We start from the raw sequence: 6,222 nt of genomic DNA on the forward strand, positions 1-6,222 counted from the left end.
GAACATATAGATTTCTTTAACTAACAATCCTTTTTAAAGTTTTTTTTTATTTTTAAGTGTACATATTTATGGGGTACAGTGTTTTGTTTTAATACATGCATGTATTGCACAATGATTCACATAAAGTTCTTATTTGTTTATAATAAACATATAATTTGAACATCTTCCTATAATATTTTATTCTGGGCCTACCCCGTGGCTCACTCGGGAGAGTGCGGTGCTGGGAGCGCAGTGGCGCTCCCGCTGCGGGTTCGGATCCTATATAGGGGTGGCCTGTGCGCTCGCTGGCTGAGCGTGGTGTGGGCGACACTGAGCCAAGGGTTACGATCCCCTTACCGGTCACGAAAAAGACAAAATAAATAAATAATAAATAAATAAGTAAATAAAAATAACTGCTGTATTTGGATTTTCATTAATACTGTGTTTCACCATTGTCAACTCCAATTATAATATATACTTCCTTCACTGTGCCTACAGATATTTCAGGGATTGAGTAAACAGTATGAGCCTACATAATTATTGCTCTGCTAATTCTTTCTATTATTTGTGTTAGACATTTAAAATTATTTTGCTTTCCTGTGTTGTCTGTTATCCATCCCTTGGTTGCTTCCAACCCACCTGTATCCACATCTAATTTTCCTTCATAATCGGATATAAATGAGGAAGCCAGAAAGTGAAAGTTTTATGTAGTATATATAAAGAAATAGCTACTGCATTCAGTATAAAAGTTACCGTAAGAAATTTCATGCATTTTATTTTCAAGGCATCTTCCATTTGCAGTTGAGCAACTAGTTGTGTTTGAGCCTGACAAGATTTTTAAAAAAACGTAAATTGATAGATAAGAGAATTTTGCATGAAATTCTTTCCATTTTTGTGATTAAAAACATTGTTGGCAACTACAGATAGATTCTTCCATATGATCCAGCAATCCCACTTCTGGTTATATACCCAGAGGAATGGAAATCATGAAGTCGAAGGGATACTTGCACTCCCATGTTCATTGCAGCTCTGTTTACAATAGCCAATATATGAAACCAACATAAATGTTCATCGATGGATGATTGGATAAGGAAACTGTGGTATATATACACCAAAGAGAGAAAGAAGGAAGGAAAGAAAGACCACAGTGGTGCATTGGACTTGCAGAGGGAGAGAACATACCTTGGGATATAAAGTGGAGTGGATGGAAGGGGGAAGGGGAGGGAGGTTGGGGATAATTGGGTGGGGGACATTGGGTACATATGCAATTTGTGGTAACGGGCATGCATGGATCTGGCCTTCACATCTTGGGCATGAGGGGTGACAATCAGCTTTGTATCTCATGAATATTCATAACCAATAAATAAATGAAATCAAATCAAATAAAATTGTTCGTAACTCTGGCCAAAACACTAGCAGTTTCAGAACTGAATAACCACACCATCTTTGAAATTTTAATGAACAAGAGAAGAAAACAGCAAAATTCTGAAGTGGCCTAAAGGTGAAATTACGAAGTCCTGAGAGGCATGCCTCTCACACATCTGGAAATACTTTTTACCCTTGCCAGAAGTCTTCCTCAAATGTGTAACCAGTTCATCCACTCATTCTTTCATTCAGCAAAAACAAACCACATACCTTATATATGGAAAGCACCATATTCAGGAGAGGGATCCAATGGTGAAAAAGAGAGTACTAGTACCTACCTTCGTGGGTATTACAAGTTAGTAGCAACTTTTCAAAATGCTTCTACTATTACCGAATTCCAAACCTGCCCATTACGCTATTTGCAAAAAAATATTTCTCTTAAGCTCAAAGACAAATCATTTTGTATATATTTATAATTTGTGAAGTTCCTAAATTGTTTTAAGTTTCTTTTCCATTTACAATATCAATTCCCTTCATGACTCTTACATAGCATGTAACTTTCCTCCAAAACAGAGACTGTATCTTAGTTTATATTTTTATCTCAAGATGCTATAATAGTGTACTAAATGTGGCAGGTGCTCAATTAAACTTTGTTTAGTGAAAAACTAAGCAACGTAGAATGTGCATTCTTTCTTTCCATGGTGAGACTTCATGTAGAACACACATGACAGATGGCATCTCTTTCTTACATTCTTTTTCTCAAAATAGGACTCACTATGTATTCAGTGGCCCATTAAACAGCACTCATGACTAACGTTTCTCCTTCCTTTCCTCTCTTCACCAAATACTTAATGACCCTGGATATCTCTGACGCCAGCCCCACCTGACCTGAAGACATGTAGCATCTTAATTCGGATCTGCTTGGTCTTGATAGTGTAAACAACTGGATTGAGCACTGGAGGTGTAAGAAAATGAAGATAGGAGAGCAGCACACGGCTGCACGGGGAAGCCTGCTTCCCAAATCGGTGGATCATGGACAGGCCGATCATAGGCGTGTAGAAGAGCAGCACAGAACAGATGTGGGAGACACACGTGTTGAGGGCTTTGAGGCGCTCAGCCTTGGAGGCAATGGACAGCACCATTTGGAGGATCAGCCCCTAGGAGAGAACAATGAGCACGGAGTCCACACCCAGCGTGGAGAGAACTACGAAGAGCCCATAGGCACTGTTGACGCTGGTGTCAGCACAGGCCAGCTTCATGACATCTGGGTGCAGGCAGTAGGAGTGGGACAGCAGGCGGTGCCGGCAGTAAGGCAGTTTCTTCAGCATGATGGGGGCCGGGATGTGGAGACTGATGCTGCGCACCACGATGGCCAAGCCCAAGGTGGCAATGCGAGGGCTGGTGAGGATGGTGCCATAGCGCAGGGGGTTGCTGATGGCCACCACACGGTCAAAGGCCATGGTCAGCAGCACAGAGGACTCCATGATGGAGAAGGTGTGGATGAAGAAGAGCTGGGCCAGGCACACGTCCACAGCCACCTTCCTGAGACCCAGCGTGTAGATGGTGAGCATGGTGGGCAGTGTGGAGGCAGACAGGCCCAGGTCGGTCACAGCCAGCATGGACAGGAAGTAGTACATGGGCTGGTGCAGGGAGGGCTCTGAGCTCACCACCCACAGGATCAGGCTGTTCCCCACCAGGGAAGCCACATACATTGCACACAGAGGGATGGAGAGCCAGGCATGCAGGGTCTCCAGGCCTGGGAGGCCTGTCAGGAAGAAGGAGGTGTCTGTGTGGTTGATGTCAGACATGACGGCCTCGAGGGGCAGAAGTCCAGACAGAAGTGCAGCCACTGGCCCTAGAATCAAATCGGTGGCAGGGTCAGGACATCTTCAGTAATTCATGACCTTACTAAATGTTCCTCTCACAGTCATGGCCTTATTGTTTGCCCAAGTATTTCCCCTAGTTCATTAATAATGAATCCTTAAAAAAAGATGAATCTGCATATTTATTCCAAGTAATATTCAATTATTAGTAAGCCTGGCTCAGGAACCACATGACAAAATTTACCCCAAAGTCAGATTTGAAACAAGACTCTAGAAAAGGACTGAGGCAGTGTTGGTTCCACCGCTTCATTACACATACTAGGAAATGAAGTTTCATTTTCAGTACAGATTGTGTGTCAGGTCTGGGACTAGAATCCAGATGTCCTCACTTCCTGTCAAGTTGTTTACACTCCCTTTAAATAAGTACTTCTCCAATGTGCCGAATATGAGGATTTTGCAGAGACAACTTCTTTCATAGTTAAAACAATGCAAAACAAAGAATTTGCCTTCATGTGTTAGCCCACCTTGTAAGCACACAAATACAACCTAATCACACATGCAATTTAAAATGCCAAGGTATGACAAAAATTTTAGACTTTTTTCTCATTCTCTAAGTGGATATGTACATGTAGAACATTAGTGAAATAGAATAATCACTAGCTCATGGAATATTGATGATATGTGAAAGTTCATCTGTAGCTATTCAACATTATATTAATAAGAATATAGAAACTAGAAGATAGCATTTACTTGCCAAGAAATCAGGGCTTAGATCCACTTATAAACTAATTTCCAGAGATATGCACTAATATGAGAATGGGATTTTGCCACTGTTTCTCCTCCTGTGTTCTCAGCTACCTTCCTGTATTTAATCCCATGTGTTCCATATGCTGAAAGCACAGTGAAAGCTTTCCCCCTTTCCTCTTAAGTATAAACAAAGGGAGGAGAGTCCTAGAGTTTTTCTGGAATGCAAAACATTACAGAATAACAACCAAAAAGGACAACCTCATTTTAAAGGATCTTATTGAATAATATATTCAGAGTTTTGGTCTTTTGTTTGTTTGTTTTGTTTTGTTTTTCTCAGATAATATGAGTTTTCTCTTCATTTTACACTCTTCCTCCTATTTTTCTCAGTATTGGCAACCTAGCATTCTTTTCCCTTCAAAAAGTATGTCCACATAATGAATTCTGTCACTTTTTCTTCTGCAGATAAAAATGTACAAGTCTAGATCATTATATTTGTGTTTCACTTAAAGTATTTTACAAAGTATTCTCATATATACCATTTTAAAGCATCTCAACTGTCAGAAGTTGTCAGATCAGTGTCCCCAGAATAAGAAATTCAGTCATTACGAATTTGTGTATATATAACTTCATCCAAGCCACTTGGATCATAAAAGAAAGACCCAATACTGGACATAATTCTGGCTGATTTCTTGCTTTGAACTTAGAATATTGTGGCTTGTAGCTGAAGACAAACATCAGCTGTCAATGAACAGAAGTCTCTAGATACTCACAAAACTTATCCTTAAATCAAAATAAACTAAAAATTCCCATGAATTGATTTTTAAAAAATTTACTGCATGATGGCCACTTCTGACTTTTCTCTTATACTGTTCCTTACTGCCTCTGAATTAGATACCTGCATTTTTATTTGATAATTAAGCTGCTCTAGATACTGTTCTAGATGCAGGAATTAGAGTTATGGGGGGAAAAAACGATCCTAACAATAAAAGAAGCATGAGACTAAATATTATTGCAAATGTGTAAAGAAAATAAAACAATGTAGAAAGAGAAGGGAGTGATACCTTGGATTGACAGTATAGGAAAAATTTCTCTGAGGAGAAGAATTTTGGGGTATGAGTAAAACATCAAGAAGGAGCAAGCGAGCTGAAGATCTGTGTATGCATGGGGGAATGTGTTCTTGGTAAGAAACGCATAGAGATACATCAGCAAAATCATCAAATTATTAGCACACAAGTTAACTAGGAGATAGATACCCGCTATGGCAAGAATTGTGATAGAAATGAAAAGGTAAAAACAAAACAAAACAAAACATAGAGAACCAGAGCCAACACAATCGCCAAAACAATTCACTGAAGTGCAAAAATGAGAACTGCATTTCACTGCAGAGGGGGTGGGGGGACAATTCCTTCTTATACTGAAAATATGTCTAGTGGCTCTGAAAGTTTGGACCTTGGACAAGTGGCATCAGCAGTACATGGGAACTTGTAATACATGTAAATTATTAGGTCCCATCCAAACCCTACTGAATCAGAATTTCTTGGGTTGAAGCCTAGCATTTGGTGTTTCAACAATCCCTCTGGGTGCTTCTCATGCACACCAAAGTCTGAGAACCACTGCTTTACATCATTGGATATGGTATTGGTCTGTAAACAGCTGACTGCAACACTAAAACAAGGGAGTGGGAAAGAAGCAAAAGTTATTAGTTAAGAGAAAAGGGACATCCTCAGAAAGAAATTTCACTCCTCAGTGCTGAACTCTGAGATGGTTCCAGCAAGCACGCTCAGGCACAAACACAGATTCCTTGACTGGGGTCCTCAAAACGATCTTACCCAGGCATCATTAGACACCAAAAAGTATATGACATTTATAATAAAGGAGTATACTATGTTTTTCCTGATAGTTTATTATGAAAAGTAACAAATTTTTAGGAAGGTAATCTGTATGGCAGCTAAACTCTGCTGCTGTAGGAAGTTGGGGAGGAGGTTTTAACCCTCCTACATAGAGATATATGAATTTCTAATCACTTACTGACAGATTGAAAAAATATGAAATAGGGTGAAGAAATGTTTGAGGAAATTGACTAGAAAAAACTGTGCATTCAAATTAAGTGTTTTAATGTTCTATGCCTGTGAATTCCTTATCTTACATTCATGGTACACTGTTTCTTTAGAATCAGAGAAAGGCACATATTTATTTAACAAACTGAGAGGTCCTCATAGGTCTCAGATGCAGATACATAAACACAATGAATGTCCTCAGTCCTCAGTGTAAGCAGAGTCAGAATTCCTAATTTTATTTTACTTACTCA

At 39.5% G+C, this 6,222-nt stretch overlaps 1 pseudogene; it reads right to left on the minus strand.

The window, feature by feature from the left end:
• Positions 1-2,192: 2,192 nt before the first annotated feature.
• On the minus strand, positions 2,193-3,152 carry LOC134377300 (olfactory receptor 51G2-like; annotated as a pseudogene).
• Positions 3,153-6,222: the final 3,070 nt, after the last annotated feature.

Source organism: Cynocephalus volans, chromosome 4 (assembly GCF_027409185.1).
Source record: "Cynocephalus volans isolate mCynVol1 chromosome 4, mCynVol1.pri, whole genome shotgun sequence".
Lineage (NCBI taxonomy): Eukaryota > Metazoa > Chordata > Mammalia > Dermoptera > Cynocephalidae > Cynocephalus > Cynocephalus volans.